This window comes from Taudactylus pleione, unplaced genomic scaffold (genome assembly GCF_031769625.1).
Source record: "Taudactylus pleione unplaced genomic scaffold, aTauple2 ptg000322l, whole genome shotgun sequence".
Lineage (NCBI taxonomy): Eukaryota > Metazoa > Chordata > Amphibia > Anura > Myobatrachidae > Taudactylus > Taudactylus pleione.
In genome coordinates this window covers 1932004-1954571 of record NW_028284723.1, presented here as the reverse complement: position 1 = coordinate 1954571, position 22568 = coordinate 1932004, and positions in this window count along the sequence as shown.

Genomic DNA, 22568 nt, shown 5'->3' with positions numbered 1-22568 from the left:
AAGCCGCTGAGACTCTGAGAGAGGCGGGGAAAAGCGTTACATTATACCTACCAACGTGTATGCTCCACGTTACCTGTTGCATGCAGCAAGGACTGTTCAGCTTTAAAGCACACTAAGCCTGGGAAGGAGTATTACAATATCCCTCTGCTAAGTTCCCAGTGAGTATTATCACATGGATATGTGCTAAAAAAGCCACTAAGAGGATTGAACTCTGATATCTACATCACAGTGTGTTAACCATCTAAGTGCTGGACTTCATGCTTTTATTTAATATGTTGATCCGTACCTCAGTGTGATAACCATCTCAGTGCTTGATATGTGTTATAGCAACTACTAAGAGGATTAAATTCTGAGATCTGTATCTAGTGAATATTATAACATGGATATGTGCTAAAAAAAACCACTGAGAGGATTGAACTTTGATATCTGCACCACAGTGTGTTAACCACCAAAGCGCTGGACTGCATACCTTCATTTAATACGGTGATCTGTACCTCAGTGTGATAATTATCTCAAATGCTTGATATGGGCTATAAAAAAAACAAAGAGGATTGAATTCTGAGATTTACACTACAGCGTGTTAACCATATAAGTGCTGGAATGTATATTTTTATTAATGTGTCAATCATTTGAACAACTGAATTATTGAGACTTGCACCTTAGTGTGCTAACAATCCAAGTGCTGGACTGTATGTTTTTTTTTTTGTTTTGTTTTGTTTTTTTTCTCTCTATAATCACAAAAAAGAACAGAGATATCATCAATTATGCTAATTATTTGAGGAATTGGATATCTATATCTGTGCTCCATATTCTCCAAAACGGATCATAGGGAAAATTAAGAATTATTATTGGTAGCATTATCCTTGGAATTTTATACAGCCCTGCATAAAAAAGCATGACCAGTAATTATTGATTATCTAAAACATATATGCTCATTTTCAATGTGCAGTCTCTGCATGTGTGGAGTATATAGCTACTAATTGATGGTACCATATTAATGGTGTTTTTATAAGAGATTCGTTTATATTCATTGTCAATTAGAACAAGTGGAATATTGCATACTATGTTTGTCCATTTTTTATAATTGTTTTTTTTTTTTTTCTTTTTCTCTTCAATATTGGCCAATTTTATTATTATTTTAAATATTGTATTAATAAACATGTATATTACATATTAAAATTATTGTGTGGATTATCCTATTGATTGCAGCGCTATCTGTTATTTTTGCTATTTTACAATTGTATCTTACAATAAGGGTTGGCGATCCCCTTATATACAACAGATAGCTGCAGCAAACATATTGGTTGTATCCATAAGTGCTAGGTTGGCTAGGCGCCAGGATTCCTTTTTTCCTTTTTTGCATTCTGATCTGTGCAGTGCTTTGAATGTGCAGCTGACTCTCAGTGGATTCATGCTTGTGTTTGCCAGCTGAGTCTATTGTAAACAGAGCAAATGAGTATTACCTTCAATTCAAAATCGACAATCGAAAATGCTGATTATTAACTCAGTGATTTCTGGTGATTTCCAGCGATTTAATTTAGAAGTCAAACACGAATCTTAGTAAATTTCCCCCTAGGGCTTTATTTGGTCCATATGAATTGCTGCATATTTTGTTTCAAGATTTTGAACTCATGAGGGCTGTCACAAGTGGGGTAGCACCAGAATTAAATGTAGAACAGAACTCTGAAGAAGATGTTTATATTGACATCAGTGATCCTGCCAATCCAGTAGATGTAATGACAGGACAAGTGATATAGCTCAAATATGATTTGCAAAGGTAAATGGCCTGAAAAACTGTAATTTGTGGTAATGTTTGATAATATCCTTGATTCAAGTTTATTACTTCCCATTTTTATATTACAAACCCTACTTATTATTACTTGTTTAAATGTAAAAAGGGAAACTGATTTATAACATAATGAGAGACAGCCTGCTTAAATTTTGTTAGGTTTTTATAATTTATTGTTTTTTTTATCCATCTACATCACGGACATGGGTGATGCATTGCAATATACAGTGTGTGGTGTTAAGGATTTAAAAACACTTTAATTCTTTATTTAGACACAGCACAACATGGAAACCGTGCAGAGTTATCAGGTGTTATGCGCTATACAGTACATCTTCATTACTGTAGTATGGATTTGATGGATTTTTAGGTTGAGAAAAATAAATTAGATCCATAATTTCTAATCTGCAGAATTAATTAACATTTTTTAGCAGAAAACAAGCTAATAGGTTAAAAAAATAGTATTACAGTCGGGATATGAAGAGATTGGAAAATGTAATGAATATTATTATGATTTTTTAAGTGATGTTCAACTTGCAAAAACACTATACACAACACTGAGAATCATACACAAGATTCATCAATTTAGAACATTTCAAAATCATTTCTATATTGTCCAGAAGTTGAACTACACATAGAAGATCTAGAAGAATAAGCAGAAATAGCAACATAATTGTTGAAAAGAATGCAACATAGTATTAAACAACTATCTGTAAACATAAAGAAAGTGATACCCAAGCACAATACATTCCAATTGCTAACAAATTATTCATGGAGGTGGAAGAGGGTGACAAGATAATGAAAAAGCAAATGCTATTACTGTAGATAGAGCAGGCAAAAAGAGTTTAAAGTGATTCATGAACAACTGATGAAGATCACTAAAGACATCTGGGCCTATCATTTAAGTGCAGATGCAAGTCACAATGTTGATGTTTTTGAATTCTACATAGAAAAATTTAATTTAAGCAATTAATAGAAAACTAATGTTTTTTTTAATATCAGATCACTCCTTTCATTCCCTGTCATATAACTGAATCTAAATCAAATTCAAAAATGAATGAAGGAGATAAATTATGGTACAGAGATTGTCAGGCTAAAACAGTTGACTTTGAAAAACCTCAAATGAATGATGCTCGTTTTGTCTTTGTGGTGACATTTGAGGAAATATTTAGCATAGTTTTGAGGTTATTACAGATGATCATTCTAAGTTTAAAGCTTTTGTCATTAAATTAAAATATATTGAGCCTTCTTCTATTACCTAAGTATTGGAAAAGATAAAATATGCCTGATTAAATTATTTGTTATTGACATTGACAGTTAATAGTTTATAAGGACGGAGGAAAAGTTAGTGTTCATTACCAACATATCAAATTTCACTTTAATGTTAACACCATGCAAACATAGTGTCCTTGTCATGGTGAATGTTCAGAAAATATCCTTGTTACAGATATCATAAAAATGAGGATGAGCAGTGAGCTAGGATACAAGCCCATCTGGAGAAATAGAAAAGGTTTGAAGCCAGCTGAGATTAATGCCACTGAATGTGTTTATATGTGATGTATTTGGCTAACAGGTGTTAAGAATACAGAGCCCCAATGGTTTTATAGTGGTGACAAGTTGTTTAAAAAAGATGATTTAAAAAATGTAAAACAATTTTTGTTTCAATTTCAAAATGATGCGGGTGAGATGAAAGATGTTTTTGTAAATACTGACGGAAACAAACCCACTCCCCAACTCCCTCTACGCCATCATCAATATAGAGTGCCTCCAATAAGAATAGTTCTAGTTGTCAAACAAGAACTTCTACAACAATGAAAGTTGAGAAATTAATTACTACTGTGATAATTCATATAAATGATTAATATATTTAAGACTATTAACTAAATACTCTCCAATAACAACACATGCTGAAGCAGATACTCCAAATACCATTTGAATGATGTGCCACATTTTTCTGAGCCCCAAATTCCTATCTGTACTATTTGAAAGGTGTTGCCGATAAAAATTTGCTTTAAGATTTAAATTGAGCAATATGCATTTACAACCCTCCCCAACCGAACATCATCAAGCCACAGTTTATTTCATTAAGTGTTTGCAAAACTATAATATTCAAGGCCGGGATGTTGATTTCAATATGTAGATGACATTTTGTTAGATCAAGAAAAATGAAAACTTTGGACTATCTTGTCTGAACTGTTTATTTGGTTGGAAACTGCAGGGTGATAGCTGAATACACAAAAAATAATGTAAAACCGTTACAAAACATATTTGGGGTGTTTGTTAATCCAGAAAAAAGACACATGGTAGGAAAGAGTTCATCCTAATTTTTCATTACTTGTACCAGCATTGCATGTATCTTTTTGATATTTTCTGACTGACATTGATTTTTTTTGAGAACTTATAAAAGAAGTAACTGACAAGGCTAAACCTTTTTATGATCTGAAAATTGATGTTTATGATCCTGTTGGCTGTCTCAGAGAAGATCTGAACAATCCTTTTGAATTAGTGAAAACAGACATGGCTCAGACATTGTTGATTTCAAAAAGATTACTTTACAAACTGCTGAATCATCTTTGAAATATATAACTGAGAGAAGTATCCCAGGAACATCATATCAGGTATCTGATTGGTTGCTGACATGATCATTTATTTGCTGGAGGGGGGGGACTGTGATGGATTGTGTTATGTCGAGAATTTTGGAGCTGCTCTAAATTGGAGGTATCAATTGTCCTAAACACACTATATTGTTGAAGGGTTGCTAAAGCGCTGCACTTTGGGTATCTATCTATCTGATTTTCAAATGTAGTGTTGTTTATTCGAGTTGATAATGTTAGTGTATTTGGTGTGTTTATGTAAATTGTGTTATTATGTAGGAATTATACACATAATTCCTACACAATTTACATAAACATACCAAATACACTAACAGTATCAACTCAAGTAATCAACACATTTGAAGATCAGATACAAAGATACCCAAGGTGCAGCGCTCTAGCACCCCCACAATGGCATGACAAACTAAACAAGATTAGCTTGATCAAAATGATCAATAAGGATTTCCCCAAGCAATTCTTTATGCATGAAACCCACATAAATGTGTGTTGGAGCTTGAAGAGATGTATAGATACATCTTAAATTGCCACAGTTTTAATCTCAACAAAGAAACAAGCCAGACAGTTTGATAAGTGTACTGACAACTAATGAACCATAAAACCAGAGTCACTAGCAATTATCAGTGACAAATGCTCTGTAGCTCATATACAGGGATTGGTATAAGACTTTGACACGACAGTTAGAATGGGGACAGTTTGAGGTCAAACTCGTAATGCCTATCTGTTAATAATGTGATTTAACCCTGCATCAGGGGCACCTCTGGGACTCCCAGGTTCGGGCGCAGAGTGCCTGACAGGTGCCTGTTATAAAATCATCATTAGCACCTAATAAACTAATTTCTAACGTTCTTAAAGTGATCAGTGACCTTCATTAGGATGTACAAAGAGAGAATATATGGAAGTCTGATTCACAAAACCACATTTATTAACCTTACAGCAAGTAAAACAAAAAATACAAAATTTTAAGAGGCGCAGTGTGCCTAAGAGGCCACCCTGTACAAACCTGTATATTTCCGCAAAATACTCGAACCGTTGTAATTTTCATTCATAAAATGAGCAAAATACACAAAATTGTGACAAAATAAAAAGAAATACGTACCTTCAAAAGTCGGACGAGTTCGGGCGCAATGAGCCTGAGAGGCCAGGAAGGTCACTATTGCACTCCACGCAGGCGGTGGGAAAACTTACTAGGGGGGTTTCAAACAGCACATAGAGATAGGAAGGTAGTAGGATGGGCAGGCCACTGTGCCCCCTTGCGGCAGAGAGGTGAGCGAGAACAGCTTTGTGGCGCCTGTCAGGCCAGCTGCGTCTGACTCAGGGTTAAAGAATTTTAACAGTGTCTGCCTTACAACTTCAAACTAGGGATGTGCAGGCTCGGATAGGTTCAAGTTTGCACGTTGAGTTCGGATTTTTCCCTCCAAAAAAACGGAACTCAGAAAGAGGCAAAACGTCATCTTGCATGGACGAACATCATCATTCCTGGACAAAAGTCATTTTTTTTTTTTTTTGTAAATTAACCCTAAAAAAATAAGAACAAACAGTCTGCACATACTTCACTGATATGTGCAGCCTGCTTGTTCGGGAGAGAAAATCGGGCGTTTAAATTGGGACTTCAAAACGGACAGGATCGACCAAATACACCATCAATCAAAATGATCCTATCAAAACCGGGAGCTTGGTAAATTCCCGATTTTTTAAGTGAAAAAAACAGCCATTTTTGATCGATCCTATCTGAGTTGAAAAATGGGAAAAATTGGGACCAAATAGAATCTTAGTAAATTTACCCCCAAGTCTTGGAACAGTTTTGCTTTTCTATGGCTAAAGATAGTTTTAGTGCTGCTTAGAGCATGCTTGAACTGCCAAATAGGTTTATCCAAGAACCATATTCTATTCACTTTCCATAGAAAAAACTGTAACAATGGTAAAATGCTAATTTTCCTTTATTTCAAATAGAAGTCTCATAGGATCCGTACCTAATATACAACTGAAAATAGATGTCATTAGCAAGTCTTTGAGCGACACTTTCAATAAATCTCTCTGTCAGTGATAGAGCTGTGGTAATGAATATCATGGTTGTTTTAGGAAAATATATCATTAGCAAATATACTTATATTGTAGCTTAAGTGACTGGAACAACTAGCAAGTTACTGTATATAGCACACATGGGTAAATGTTCTAGTTTTCATGTAATTTTGTTGAAAAATATCTGTAACAAGAGCTGACTTGATGATCCTAAGTCAAAATATAATAAAATAATTGATGATTTATTTGTCAGTCTTTGGCCTTTGGCATCATCAGCAAAGAAGTTAGGTGGGTTTTCATTTGGGAGATATTATTATTATAATATTATTATACTTAATTTTTATGGCACCAAAAATGGGTTTGCAGAGCATTACAAAGTACATATGTAAAAAAAATATCAACAAAACAAGAAATAAAGAAGATACATAGGGGTAGATTTACTTAGGGTCGATTTTAACCAATTTTAAAAGGCGTGCATATATCAGAAAATGACTGTACACCCAAGAATGGTATATCTATATCATAACATATGACTGGCAAATGGAAAGTGTATCCATGCATTATATGATTGCCTCTACTGTGTATATGGGTCATAGTTTGATATGCTGAATTAAGACCACATGGAGCTCTTGGCAAATATGGGCCCTGATAAATTCAATATATGTGTATATGTATATATAATGCATGAAGTGAAGTAGTATGCAGCAGTATAGTATATTACCATGTTTTCTCCCCACTAGCTTTGAATTCCTCCCAACCCCCCAAAAAATTAATGTCCTAATGTCCCAACATGGGACGGGAGCACAGTGCCGAAAAATGGACTGTGGAAATTGGATTGGCTGTGATATATGATTAATCCCCTTTGTACTAAAAATGACTCCTGCACTGTAGTTGCAGGAATAATAAAAATATATTGTGTCCCCAAATTAAATGTTACTATAGATCACAATAGTTTGAAAAGTATAATTAGTCCCAAATTACAAAAATTACCAAATTCCAGAGATGTTCAAAAGTCCAGTAATATGAAATGTCATTAACTGCTGCTAGTTATGATGGTGTGCCCAGATCTAGATTCCCAGTAAAAGTCCTGGTGGCTGTTGAGTTAGAATATTTTTGCACATCCACGGATACAAAAATTGCAACTGTGGGAGCATTAGTATGCAACTCTTTCTTAGGCCCTATGATCCTTAGGTATAGATAACAAAGATTAATAAGATCTGTCTTCCTAAAAATAATGTCATTTTGGACAGACATGGTTTTAGTACAGAGGTGCAGGACCCTGTTGAGTGCATACAGTCTTATGTGCCAAGTGTAAAATGTGAACATGGTGTTATCACAGATAAATTTATAAGGGACATATGCAACAATACCACAGACAGGCACTTATGATGGGAAAAGAAGCTGACTTTAGAAATTAGCATTCACATATGAGGCTGCACAAGCAGTCCACCAAAATGTGCATTAGTTCAAGAGGGAAGCAATAATATGTGAAATCCAAAATCAAGCACAGCTACCACAATGCTGTGTGGATTGTGATGGCTGAGAATACTCTGAGCATTCCCAGTGTCCTGTGTACAATAAATGCTTCAATACATGAGACAAATTTTACCATTTTAACTTCAAGAAAAATAAATATTAAGATAGTCAATAACAGCAATACATCAGTTGAAATTTCTGTCCTAGTAGGGACCTTTGTCAAGACAACAGCTGAAGATAAAAAGTGACCCCCTCCTCCTCAGCCCATTCACTGGGAATTTGTAGCCTCCATAAAATTCCATGATAATTAACAGGTGTGTAAACAGTAAATTATCCAATCATATTATATTATTGAAATTAAACTTCATCATCATCAATTAAACAACCAAATCCTCAGTATGTTTGTTATGGAAAAGTGTCTTACCAGATAAGGCAGGAAAACTTGGTTTGTAGAGTAGCCTGTGAGGGCAGGATAACTTGGTTAGATGAGTTGCCTGCCAGGAGGGCAGGATTTCTTGGCTAGATGAGTTGCATGCCAGGAGGGCAGGATTTCTTGGCTAGATGAGTTGCCTGCCAGGAGGGCAGGATTTCTTGGCTAGATGAGTTGCCTGCCAGGAGGGCAGGATTTCTTGGCTAGATGATTTGCCTGCCAGGAGGGCAGGGTTTCTTGGCTAGATGAGTTGCCTGCCTGGAGGGCAGGATAACTTGGCTAGATGAGTTGCCTGCCAGGAGGGCAGGATTTCTTGGCTAGATGAGTTGCCTGCCTGGAGGGCAGGATTTCTTGGCTAAATGAGTTGCCTGCCAGGAGGGCAGAATAACATAGGCTGAAAATAGTTCAGGTGTAAATGTACAGTTTGATTACACACAGTAAGGCTGAGAAAACTGTAGCTGCTGATTATACAGAGGAAGCACAGACCCAAAGTCTTGGGCCTGCATACACTGAGCACAGCATGTGGATGGTGAATAGTTCAGGTGTAAATGTACAGTTTGATTATACACAGTAGGGCTGAGAAAGCTGTAGCTGCTGATTATACAGAGGAAGCACGGACCCAAAGGCTTGGGCCTGCATACACTGAGTACAGCATGTGGATGGTGAAAACAGACAGCAAGCTAACAGCATTCAGAGCAGAGTGGAACAACAGTCTTGAATAATTGAGCTACCTGCTGAAGCCTGGAAGGCAGCATGGAGGGAGACAGAGAGTGGTAAATAGAAGCAGCGGCTGAAGTGTAGACAATCACGGAGAATAGCTGGAACAACCAGACCGAGCTGTAGGAGGAAACTCTATAACCGGCAAGGGGGAATGAATCTGGAAGCTACAAATAGGAGGAGCAGCCAATCAGCAGCATATGGAGTATGAGTCACTCTCTGCAGTATCCCCGATGCTAGGTAATCAGCGGAACTGGATTCTGAGTCAGTGTAGGTCCCGAGCTGGTGGGAAACAAGCCACTGCCATGGCTTGTGACAGTACCCCCCCCCTTGACAAGGGGTTGAAGAACCCCCAGAGCCTGGTTTAAAGGGAAATTCCTGAAAAAACATCCTCTTCAACCTAGGAGCATGTAAGGCATCTTCTGGAATCCAGGAACGTTCTACCGGACCATAGCCCTTCCAATGGACCAGAAACTGCAACCGACCTCTAGATACTCTAGAATCCAGCACTTTCTCAACCACAAACTCCTATTGACCGTGGACCACCACCGGAGCAGGCCTGAAAGAACTCAAGTTCCCAAATCTATCTGACTTATGGACTGGCTTTAATAAAGAGGCATGAAAAGTGTTGTTAATCTTTAATGAATTTGGTAGTTGGAGTTTGAAAGCAACTGGGTTAACTTGAGAAATGATCCGGAAAGGACCAATAAACCGAGGACCCAATTTGTGAGAGGGTTGCCGGAGTTTGATATTTCTAGTGGACAGCCACACTAAGTCCCCCCTTTTGAATGTGCAAGGCCTCCGATGTCTATCTGCCAGTTTCTTAGAATGGAGAGATGCCTTGAGGAGATTATGATGCACCTTGGCCCAAATACCACGGAGTCTGGAAACAGTCCCTGCATCAGAGGATCTGGAGAATGATAAATCAAATGAATTGGCCCGAGGATGTTGCCCTGTCACACAATAGAAGGGTGAAACTGAAGATGCAGAGTGACAGGAATTGTTAAAAGCAAATTCAGCCATGGGAAGATGAGACACCCAATCATTCTGTAATTTTGAGACGTAACACCATAAATATTGCTCCAGGGTTTGATTAGCATGTTCTGTCTGCCCATTAGACTGTGGGTGATATCCTGAAGACAAGCTGAGACTGATACCCAGTGCAGTGCAGAAACATCTCCAAAACCGTGCAACAAATTGTGTCCCACGGTCAGAAACAATGTCACAAGGAAGACCATGCAAATTAAAAATATGTTCCAAGAAGAGGACAGAAAGTTCTTTGGCAGATAGCAATTTGAGAAGAGGAGTAAAGTGCGTCATTTTGCTAAAGTGGTCCACGATAGTCCAAATACCTGAACAGCCAGCAGAGCGAGGAAGGTCCACAATGAAGTCCATCGCAATGTGTGTCCAGGGTCTTTTTGGTGTGGAAAGAGGAAGCAGTAATCCTGATGGTGGGGTACGAGGAGTCTTGTTACGAGCACAAACCTCACATGCCAAAACAAACTCCTGAACGTCCAAAGCCAAAGACGGCCACCAAACCGCACGAGACCTTAATTCAATGGTCTTATTGATGCCTGGATGTCCGAAAGCCCATCTCACATGGAAGTCCTGTAGAACAGCTTTTCTCAAATTTACAGGAACAAACAGGCGATTGGACGGTCTACCAGGAGGCGAATCCTCTTGAAACACAAACAGATCCTCAGCCAAATTTTGAGATAAATCCACCTGGATACAAGATCTGGGAATGATGGATTCTTTGATCACAGTATCCGGTTGGACAGGAGTGAAACTCCTGGACAATGCATCAGCCTTGATGTTAGTAGATCCGGGTCGAAAAGAAATGAGAAAATTAAATCTGGTAAAAAATAGTGCCCATCATGCTTGCCTGGAGTTAAACCTCTTGGCCGATTCAATGTATGCCAAATTTTTGTGGTCAGTGAGGACAGAGATCCGGTGTTTGGCTCCTTCAAGCCAATGTCTCCAATCCTCAAAAGCTAACTTAATGGCAAGCAGCTCCCTGTTCCCAACATCATAATTACACATGGCTGAAGAAAATTTACGTGAAAAAAATGCACATGGATGGAGTTTGCCATCCAATGGATTATTCTGAGAGAGAATAGCTCCTGCCCCAATCTCAGAGGCGTCCACCTCAACCACAAAAGGCAGATCTGGATCCGGATGTTTGAGAACAGGGGCGCTGGTGAAAGCAAGTTTGAGATGTTCAAAGGCCCGAACTGCCTGACTAGGCCAGTTAGAAGCATCCGCACCCTTCTTGGTTAACTCTACTATGGGGGCAACAATGGAGGAAAACGAGCCAATAAATCTCCGATAGTAATTGGAAAAACCAAGGAAACGTTGAATGCCTTTCAATGTGGTAGGCTGAACCCAGTCCAATACTGCATTAACCTTTCCAGGATCCATGGAGAAGCCATGAGGAGAAATAATATATCCAAGAAAAGATACTTGCTCCACATGAAACTCACACTTCTCCAACTTGGCAAATAATGAATTCTCTCTTAATTTAGATAGGACCTGACTGACATGCTGGACATGCTGGTGCATGGAGTGAGAGTAAATGAGGATGTCATCTAGATAAACAACCACAAAAATGCCAAGAAACTCCCGAAGTACATTGTTGATAAAGTCTTGAAAGACTGCTGGAGCATTAGCCAATCCAAACGGATTAACTAAATTTTCATAGTGCTCCGTAAGCGTATTGAACGCCATTTTCCATTCATCTCCGGTCTTGATCCGAATCAAATTATAAGCTCCACGGAGATCAATCTTGGAAAAAATGGAAGCTTGCCGGAGCTGATCAAAAAGTAGCAAGATCAAGGGCAAAGGGTACGAGTTTTTGATGGTGATTTCGTTCAATGCTATAAAGTCAATGCAAGGACGTAATGACCCATCCTTCTTCTGGACGAAGAAGAAACCAGCCCCAACTGGAGATTTAGAAGGACGGATGAATCCTTTAGCCAAGGCATCCGCAATATACTCCTCCATGGCCTTATTCTCAGGTATAGAAAGAGAATAGAGACGACCCTTGGGTAACTTGGCTCCTGGTAACAGCTGTATGGCACAATCATACGGATGATGAGGTGGTAGAGAATTGGCCTTTGATTTAGAAAAAACATCTGCAAAATGAAGGTATTGAGCAGGAAGTCCTGGAAGAGACTCTGAGATAGCAGAGATAGCCGTCCGGATGGGTGTAGATAAACAGCAATTTTGACATGCTGGAATCCATTTGACAATATCCCCTGTATTCCAATTAATGATGGGATTATGGGTCATTAACCATGGAAACCCTAAAATGACGGGAGCAAAAGGACACTGGAGTAGCAAAAAATAAATCATCTCCGAATGCAAAATTCCAACTGAGAGATGAAGAGGTGGTGTCTTGAATTTGATAAGACCATTAGCCACCAGACCACCATCTAACCCACAAATAGGAACCTCTTGAGGTAAAGGAACTGCAGCTAAACCTATGGAATGAAAAAATAAGTCCATGAAGTTTCCAGCAGCACCGCTGTCAACAAACGCCGTTACGGAATGGACGGATTGCGACAGATGTACCACCGCAGGAACTAGCAATTAATTTTTTGAGGAAACAGATGCCAGGCCTAAATGTAACTCCTCTTTTACATTCAGACCCGATCTTTTACTGGCCTATGTGGGCAAGATTTCAGCGGATGACGTCTAGCTCCACAATATAGGCAGAGGCCTTGAGATCGTCATCTTTGTCTCTCCCTGGGCAATAGCCGGAAAGCTCCCAGTTGCATGGGTTCCTCAGAGTCCTCCGCCAGAAGCCAGGAAGGTGACTGAGGCGACTGTATAGAAAGACTGCGTTCTCATTTGCGTTCTCGGAGGCAATGGTCAATATGGATGGCTGAAGAGATTAAGTCGTCAAGGGACTCAGGTGATGGATGTTGGACCAAAATGTCCTTGATGGCATCCAAAAGACTATTAAATTAGGGATAGGGGGCTGGGGAAGCACTTCTGCACTAGGTTTAGGTTTAAGAAGGTATATATACTTGTGTAATGGCCCCAATTAGACAATTTGTGGTACATATGAAATCATTCTATGGGGGTGCTGCCAAGGACAATAAGTAGGAGTTTACAAAAAAGAGAAGAAAAGGGTATTGTCTCTTTGTTGGCGCAACAAAGTGGCATCCAAAAGACCCAAGCGGAATTGGCTACGCAATGCCGGGTCATTCCATCCTGAATCCACTGCCCATCTCCGAAACTCTGAGGAATACTCCTCTGCGAGATTCTTTCCCTGCCGAAGAGCCCGCAGCTTGGATTCGGCCAAAGAACCACGGTCAGGATCTGCATATAATAATCCAAGAGCATTAAAAAAAGGCATCTACTGATAAAAGCGCAGAATGTTTTGAAGCGAGACCAAATGCCCAAGTCTGTGGATCTCCTTGTAAGAGCGAGATCACTAATCCTACACACTGAGTCTCGGATCCAGAAGATAAAGGTCGGAGACGAAAATAGAGTTTACAACTCTCACGGAAGTTCAGGAACTGAGTACGGTCTCCAGAAAACCTATAAGGGAGATTCATTTTAGGTTCCATGGGATCGGCTCCAGGAGTGGATGCCCGAACATCCTCAAATCTTATAGAGAGCTCCTGAACTTTTTGGGTAAGCACCTGGATCTGTGCGGCAAGGATTTGTGCAGGAGTTTGAGCCTGCTCCATAATGAAGGACACGGAACGCACAGACTTAAATACTAAGTTGGCCAGTTATAATGTTATGGAAAAGTGTCTCACCAGATAAGGCAGGAAAACTTGGTTTGTAGAGTAGCCTGCGAGGGCAGGATAACTTGGTTAGATGAGTTGCCTGCCAGGAGGGCAGGATTTCTTGGCTAGATGAGTTGCCTGCCAGGAGGGCAGGATAACACAGGCTGAAAATAGTTCAGGTGTAAATGTACAGTTTGATTACACACAGTAGGGCTGAGAAAACTGTAGCTGCTGATTATACAGAGGAAGCACAGACCCAAAGGCTTGGGCCTGCATACACTGAGTACAGCATGTGGATGGTGAAAACAGACAGCAAGCTAACAGCATTCAGAGCAGAGTGGAACAACAGTCTTGAATAATTGAGCTACCTGCTGAAGCCTGGAAGGCAGCATGGAGGGAGACAGAGAGTGGTAAATAGAAGCAGCGGCTGAAGCGTAGAAAATCACGGAGGATAGCTGGAACAACCAGACCGAGCTGTAGGAGGAAACTCTATAACCAGTGAGGGGGAATGAATCTGGAAGCTACAAATAGGAGGAGCAGCCAATCAGCAGCATATGGAGTATGAGTCACTCTCTGCAGCATCCCCGGTGCTTGGTAATCAGCAGAACCGGATTCTGAGTCAGTGTAGGTCCCGAGCCGGTGGGAAACAAGCCACTGCCATGGCTTGTGACAATGTTATAACAAAACAATCATATAAAGATTATAATTATCGATTACACATCAAATAAACCTTGCCATGTTTCAAATCATTAAAATGTCATCCCTTTCTTATCAAAGCATCTCACTTCAAGTCTATGTTACACCCAGAACTGTCTATTATACTGAGTAAAAACATAGAATGCAAATATAGTCAATAATAGTCAACAATTGTACTCACCAAAAAACAAGCACCAATGTAATAAAAATGACAAGCTCACTTTGTACCTATATGTATTACACTTCTGGTCAGCCATTCCTTATGCTCATATAAATGTGTATCAAATAATGATGGTTACTCTCCCAGAATGTATTGAGCACTCACAATTTGGGTATTATCTCTGCCTTCTTTATCCATGTGTGCTATGCCCCCTGTCCACATTTGTGCCTCTGCCCTCTTACCCTATGACTGATGAAGTGACAGCAATCATAAGTGGCATGTATGAATAGTGAACCAATCACATTTAATGCCACAGAGTTGAACCTAAGGATGGCTGGTAAGCACAATTTTCTGTTACTAAATCAGTGCTTTTTCTCACTTTTAAAAATGCTTCATTTTTTTTATGAAATAAGTTTTTAAAATGGATATTCTAAAATATGTTTTATCCACTCTGTAACTGTTTATATATGGAATAATGGTGTCACTCTGGGACTTGTTAAATAAAGACACATGCTCCTCATTAGTTGGACTACAGAGTAGTGTGTGTATTTATTTAGCAAGTGCCACTATTATTCCTTACACTGTATCCAGGTTTTTCCATTAATCCTGTGTTGAAAGCAACCAGGTAATTTTTTCAATACTTTCTGAGAGTGCAGGATTTTGTTCTATTGTATATCTTTTTTTAAAAATATGTTATGCGGGCAGGTCTAATGGCATGTGAGAAGGTCTGGGGGAGATATGGAGAGGTCTGAGGGGCATGTGGGTGCATCAATACTATAGAGAAAGCTTCTTAGCATGTGCCTGCTCTGGGTACCAGGGTTCAATGCCACACTTCTGCATCCACCAGGTCTTTGGAGGATGCATGGGATTAAGGAGGTGGGGGTCCTGCTTTTTTCATTTATACTGGACCCCACAATTTCTGATGGCAGCGTGATGGTTCTATCAAATCACAAAATAATCTGCTTCAAATTAGCTGCTCTTCAATATGAAATAAGGATAGGTTTATTCAATGATTGCTAATAAACATGATTAGGCCACAACTGGCCAAAGTTTACAAATCCCTTTAGCAACCTTTTATGATCTGGTAACAAGCTGGCCACTGACCTCCATCCTTTCCAACTTCTGATGTTTCGCCTTCATTTTGGTACCATCTTCAGAATAAAGATATCTGGCTTTCTTTAAATAATTACAGTATCTATAGTTTTATTAGAATTGATAGTCTCGATCAATTGTTTCTCAGTCATTGTAGAATCCATATTGTCACTACAATTGCAAGAGTGATAAATATACCTTTAATCTGAAAGTGATGACACATAGCATAATGTTCCTTTCAGTGGGTTTATGAAATAGGGTGTTAACAAGACCATATTCAGGGAAAATACAGTCACATTCATACAATTCAATGTGCCTCTATTCACCTCAAAGGTGAAGGACCAAGCTATTAAAACAAGCATCCTATCCACACAATCCATCACTGTGCCCCCCCCCCAAACCATAAAGATGTCATCTATGTATCTCTAAAATTACAGTTTTACTATGCTTTACCTTTCCGGCATCACTGATTATCTTGCCTTTCTTTGTCTTATTTTCCTTTTACTAGTTCTATTTCTATCACCAGTCATTTCACTTTTATATCACATGGTGTTGTTAACAACCTGTTCCCTGGAGCACATCAGAGATGGTCTGTTATGTAACCAGAACTCTGTGCTCAGGATACCCACAAGTCATGTTAGCGGCAGCATCACTGCCAGTGCTGCGGCACTTCTGGTTTTGTAGTGTAAGGCTTCTGGCTAGTGAGTGGGATTTTCTTCTATTTAAGGTGGGTAATGTTTTATTCTCTTTTGTACTGTGAGGAAAGAGACTGTTGATCTCTGAATAGTTGGTTCTGTATCTTCAAGCCTAGGAGCTAACAGTCTTCAACCTATGAATAAAGCATAGTCTGTGAATAAAATCAGTGTAATTCCTAGTGTCAGAGTAGTTATCATGTTGTTCTGAGTCAGTGTAGTGTTTGGTCAGAGAGGATGACTTTAACGGAGTTTGCTGGCTTAACAATTTATTGCAATATTTTCAAACCAAAGGGGGTTACCCATTAGACGACTTTTTTAATGATCTGACGAAAACCAGAAGGTTTTTGGTTGTATTGTTCAGAAAGTTGTCTAATGGATAGCTGGCAAGGACCAGCAACACTTGTGCACGCTGGGTCCTTGGTGACGCTGACTATCTGTGGAACATGTTCGTCAACCTGACGATGATCGGCAGGTTCCACATGTTCACAGATAGGAGGTCGGTCTCCTGCACTGAATGACGTTCAGTTCAGGCACCGCACCTGGCGACCTGAAGGACTGAATGATAGATGTTCAGTTTTTCAGGTCACCTAATGGATAGGCCCCTTAACACTCCCTTATGGAATACAGGCCCTCATTCAGACCCGGACGCAAGTGGCCGTTCGTACGTTCGGCGTACGTAAAAAAATATGTAAATTCAAGCACTCGCTCGTATTTTCAAACGCAGACAAACATCCTCCCCAAACTCAACCGACCCCTCCTCTAACTAACGAGCATGCCAAATAGCGAGCGTACATCCCCGAAATGGCTTGAAGGGAACGCACGCACAAGTACAAACCGGAAGTGGGACTGTCAGATTTCGATTAACTGCTCGTTTATTCTGCCTACCTCCCTCAATCGTATCATGCCAATCAATATATCAATAACTTTAATTGTTTTTTTGTTTTTTTTTAACACAATGCAATAAACTTTAATCTTGTCCGTGTTTGTGTTTACCCGCAGAATACGTATGGCTTAAACATTCGCTTTTATTTGTCAAAATACATGTTAGCCCCAATTAAACAATTGTTCTATTTGTTTTTAGCCCCGCATATTTCCCGGGGTTCATTTCTTTATTTAAATTTGCTTACGCATGTCACTGCATCAAGCCTATCATAACTCTCAAGAGATTTGTGGCCCTGTCGAACACATGACTCATACACTAACCAATAGAATTGGTCCTGTTAATTACCCAAATACATTAGCCAATCAAAATTATTTTCGGGTCTTTATTAAAAATGATTTTTAACAAATACACCATTGCCATCATGAGAGCCTCGGCATTCACCAGGCGCGAGCTGCTGGTGCTCACGGAGGTGATGGATAGGCGGATCACCAGCCAGCCTCCACCCATCACCAATCGCGAAAAGCGTTCCGCATATGCAGAGGTACGTGGCCGCCTGCACTCCTGCGGCTCACGCTGCCAGATCGGCCAGCTGGAGCGCAGGTGGTCGGACCTGCAACGGCGGACGCCCCGCTTGCTGGCATGCTTTCGCATGCAGATCGCTGAAAGTAAGTTTTAGGGACTGTGGTTTTCATGTTTATCTTTGTGGCCCTAACTGCGTGTGAATGTTTTCATGTATGTCCTATTTATTCATTGTACTCATATCTGCGTGTGCATGTTTTCATGTATGTCCTATTTATTCATTGTACTCATATCTGCATGGCCATGTTTTCATGTATGTCCTATTTATTCATTGTACTCATATCTGCATGGCCATGTTTTCATGTATGTCCTATTTATTCATTGTACTCATATCTGCATGGCCATGTTTTCATGTATGTCCTATTTATTCATTGTACTCATATCTGCATGGCCATGTTTTCAGATTTTTTTTTCATAAAATAGTGTTTTTCTCGGATTTTGGTTGAAACTAACCACAATTTGTTTCACATCTTTTATGGGCACAGCGAAGACTACGGCGTCATCGTCATCCAAGATGGCGCTCACGCCCACTCTCCCCAACCCCCAGCCAACCCTCCACAACCCCAAATTCCCCTATTTCCCCCTCCTCCCCTGCCTGCCAAGACCCTGTGGCAGATATTTCGGGGCTCCTTCCCCTCCATCCCAAATTCCCCCTCTCCTCCAACCACCCCTCTTTGAACTACCCCCTCCCCGGAATCAGAAATCACCCCGCCAAGATCTTTGGGGAATGGAGGCACCTCCGAGGAGGACGGGGGAGTGCCTTCTGGAGCTGCCGTTTTTTCGAACGGTATGTTTTTGATTTTGTTTTTTTTGCGCCACAAACTGTTTGTATGTAATCATGTGTCGTTCCCTTTTTTTGTGTTTTTTGGTAGACTTTTGTGGAATTTTCGGGTTGCCTTTACCTGTTACTGCTGATTTCACCATACACATATCACACCTGTCGGAATCTGTTTTTTGGACTTGTATTTTTGGGCTAGACCATTTTGGGGGGCTGGGTTTTAACGGTGTAATTATGCTTTGTTGACAAATATTTAAATTTTTGGTTTGCTTGTTTTGGCTTGTTTTTTAATGTGGTTTCATTATTGATGTATTAATCCCCACACTTTTCTAACCCACAGAGGAACAGAGGCATAGGGCTGAATTAGCCGGCTGTGTGGGCCGTATGCGGGAACACATCATCGGTCTGCTGGTGGTCCTTGACCATATGTCGGTCCTCCTTAGGAACTAGTTTTTTGTTTGTTTTTTTCAAAATGTAAATAAATTAATATTTTCAACTTAACGTTCTGTGTCATTCGTTGTTTCAAATTCAGAGATTGTTTACACTGACATAAGTAGACTCTTCCAGCAAGGATTTGCAATTTTTGTCACTAAGATTGTGTGTTGTATTTTTAAGGAAAACAGGCACAAGAAACACCTAACAGTAACAATCTCATTTCCCTTTTTTGGTGTTGTCAAAATTATATATTACTACATTTTACTTGTTCCTATTTGGGGGGCAAGCTGCTTAGGCCGATATTACGAAGCCAACTGATTGTACAGGATTCCTTTGGGTGTTGGTTTGGACCCAGAAAACATATTACATTTTAGCTCAACTTGCATCATTACTGGATTACCCCTTAGGCAAATGTAACGTGTGTGAACCTGGTTACACTTGCTTGTAATGTGCAAATAAAGGAACAAAATTACACTCTCAAGACATTTATTCACAACATAACTCAAAAAACAAAGTGGTCACTCACAAACAAAACACACAGTGATAATCATAAATACAACACATACCAAAAACTATAAAAAAAACACACAACAAATCAAGAACTGGTTGACGAAGGACCATGCCAACATGATTCCACAAATATGGCATTGCAATATGGGTTCCATAATATATTCCCAAAGTTTCCACATAAAGGTTTTTTAAGGGTAGCATGAAGTAGTCAGCATTGGAGTGCCAAAGATTATGCAAAAAAACAGAAGATGGAGAAAATAAAAACAATTAATTAGATGTTCTCAAACAAACCGTACCACATTGGGTATAAACACTGTTGTTTTGACAATAATTACCTAAAATATCTGGCCACCACATCATCGTGTATGGCCCCCCCACATACTGACCTCTGACCAACCTCGGGGGGGCCATCCTCAGGTAAGGCATCCTCTGGCTGCATTGGGACACCACCCCTTATGGCGATGTTGTGAAATATCCCACACAGGACCACAATTTTCAAAACCATATCTGGCAAATACATGAGCTCGCCACCAGAGCAGTGGAGGCATCTGAATCAGCCTTTTAAAAGGCCGATACAGCGCTCCACCACTTGCCTGGTGGCTGTAAGTGTGGCATTAAACTCACTTTGTGGCCCTGGTGTGGGAGCCAAATAAGGAGTGAGCAGCCAGGGAGTGCAAGGGTAGCCACTGTCTCCTGTGAAAAAGAATAGACAACATCAGGATCACTGTGTATGAAGCTTAACATTGTTATGTACTAAAGGTCTCCTCTTACCCAGAAGCCACGCATCACCAGCTTGTAGATTGGTTAATTTGTGCCATATCCCTGATTGCCGGATGACGAAGGAGTCATGTGCACTTCCTGGTAATTTTGCATTCAGGGACAGGATCTGGAGGGAGGCATCACATACCACCATTACATTCAGGGAGTGATAGTGTTTCCGGTTGCGAATTATGGCCTCCAGCCGTGCTGGAGGCTGAAGTGGTATGTGAGTACCATCCACAACCCCTATGATGTGTGGGAAGCCAGCTATTTGGTAAAAATTGGCCTTAGCCACACTAAGGGCACCCATATCCAAAGGCATTTGAATAAAATGATGGAGGTGCTTGAAAAGTGCCTCCATCACTGCCCTCAGGATCCAGGAAAAGGAGGATTGTGAGATGCCCGCCACTATTCCCACCGTTGTTTGAAATGATCCTGAGGCACAGAAATGTAACACCGCCATAAATTGCGTAAGTGGTGGTATTGCTGTAGGACTGTCAATTTGCCGCTCAAGATCACTCTCTATTAATGAGAGAGTGTCTATGATGATTTTGGGAGGAAGATGGTAGCATCTTAAAACCTCATCATCGGGCATTCCAAAAAGGGTGAAACTTGTTCGAAATATCTGGGGCCTTGCACGCCTACGATGCCTACGCCTGGGACGAGATTGAGGTTGGTCGGCTTCTGGGAGCATGGCCAGAACAATCTGACCCAGATCAACCTGAAATGGCAAGATTTGAACGTAAGGCTTTTTAACCCCCCCAAAAATAAAAAAATAACTTAGCTTGATGATACCATCCATTGATGCTTACATGCTGGGGTATTGTCATGATACGTGCAAACTGTAAATAATCACAATATAAAAATACATAATTTTATGCTGGGCATTTCTGTTTCAAAATTTTGTGCAAGACAAAACATAAAAGGGGAGAAACACACATTTGCCCAAAGAGCAAAATGACATTGCGCACACTACGTCAAAATGGGGCCAAATGTAAGCAACAAATGCTAAAGGGAAAACACAAACAATTTAACGGGATGAATAAGCATTTAAAAATGCGCTAATTAGTTTGCAAATACAAGTCACAATAGAAACTGATAAAAATACGCTAATTAGTTCGCAAATACAAGTCACAATGAAACTGATAAAAATGCGCTAATTAGTTCTCAAATACAAGTCACAATACAAACTGATAAAAATGCGCTAATTAGTTCGCAAATACAAGTCACAATAGAAACTGATAAAAATGCGCTAATTAGTTCGCAAATACAAGTCACAATAGAAACTGATAAAAATGCACTAATTAGTTCGCAAAAGTTAAAAAATACGCAGCTATAAAAAAAACAACATTTTATAAACATTTCTGACTAAAAAAAACAAAGGTTACAAGTGTAAGGTCACACAAAGTTGCGTAAAGACAAACATGAACATTTACAAAACAAGTGAAAAAATGAACTTACCAAGAGATAATATATAAGATTCCGGATCAAAAGGTCTTTGGGGCAGAGCCAAAAAAAAACCTAACAGAGATGAAATAACGCAAAAAAAAACGTTAGAAAATTCCGAAAAAGAAGGAGACACAAATTGAACCAAAGTTAGACTGCCAAAAACTTACCAAATCAAGAAACGCCAAAAAGAAATCCAACAGAAAAAATGCGAACGGAAAAACAAAAAGCAAATATAGCAAAGAAAAACTACTCCCACCAACGCAAACTCCAAAACCCGCCAACAATCAACTCCGACCAACGTAACCTCCAACAATCCAAAAACGCCACCTCGACTCGAGACGCCCCAAGCCATAAATAGTGTTTAGTTTCCTGCACAAATTAAGGAGGGATCATAGGAACGCACAATCAATGATGCGGCCGAAAAATAAGGACGCATGTATAAATACGTCACGAGCCAAACCAAACATTCCGGTGTATTTCTTGTTTTGAGCTCAGACATGGCTACAGACCAGGGAAACAATGGGCAACAGTCTTGCGGTAAGTATTTCAGGCTTTTGGAAACAATGATTAATTTGCAACATAATATAGTGCAAGTTGTGAAGTTTACAATTCTCAACATTTAAACAAATAGGTGAGGAGGATGACATGGAAGAGGCTGCTGGGCCCAGTATTCCGGCCAAAGCTGGCAAAAAGAAAAGGCAGCCACAATTCACAAGAAAGGAGATGGAGGTTTTGGTCCAGAAGTGT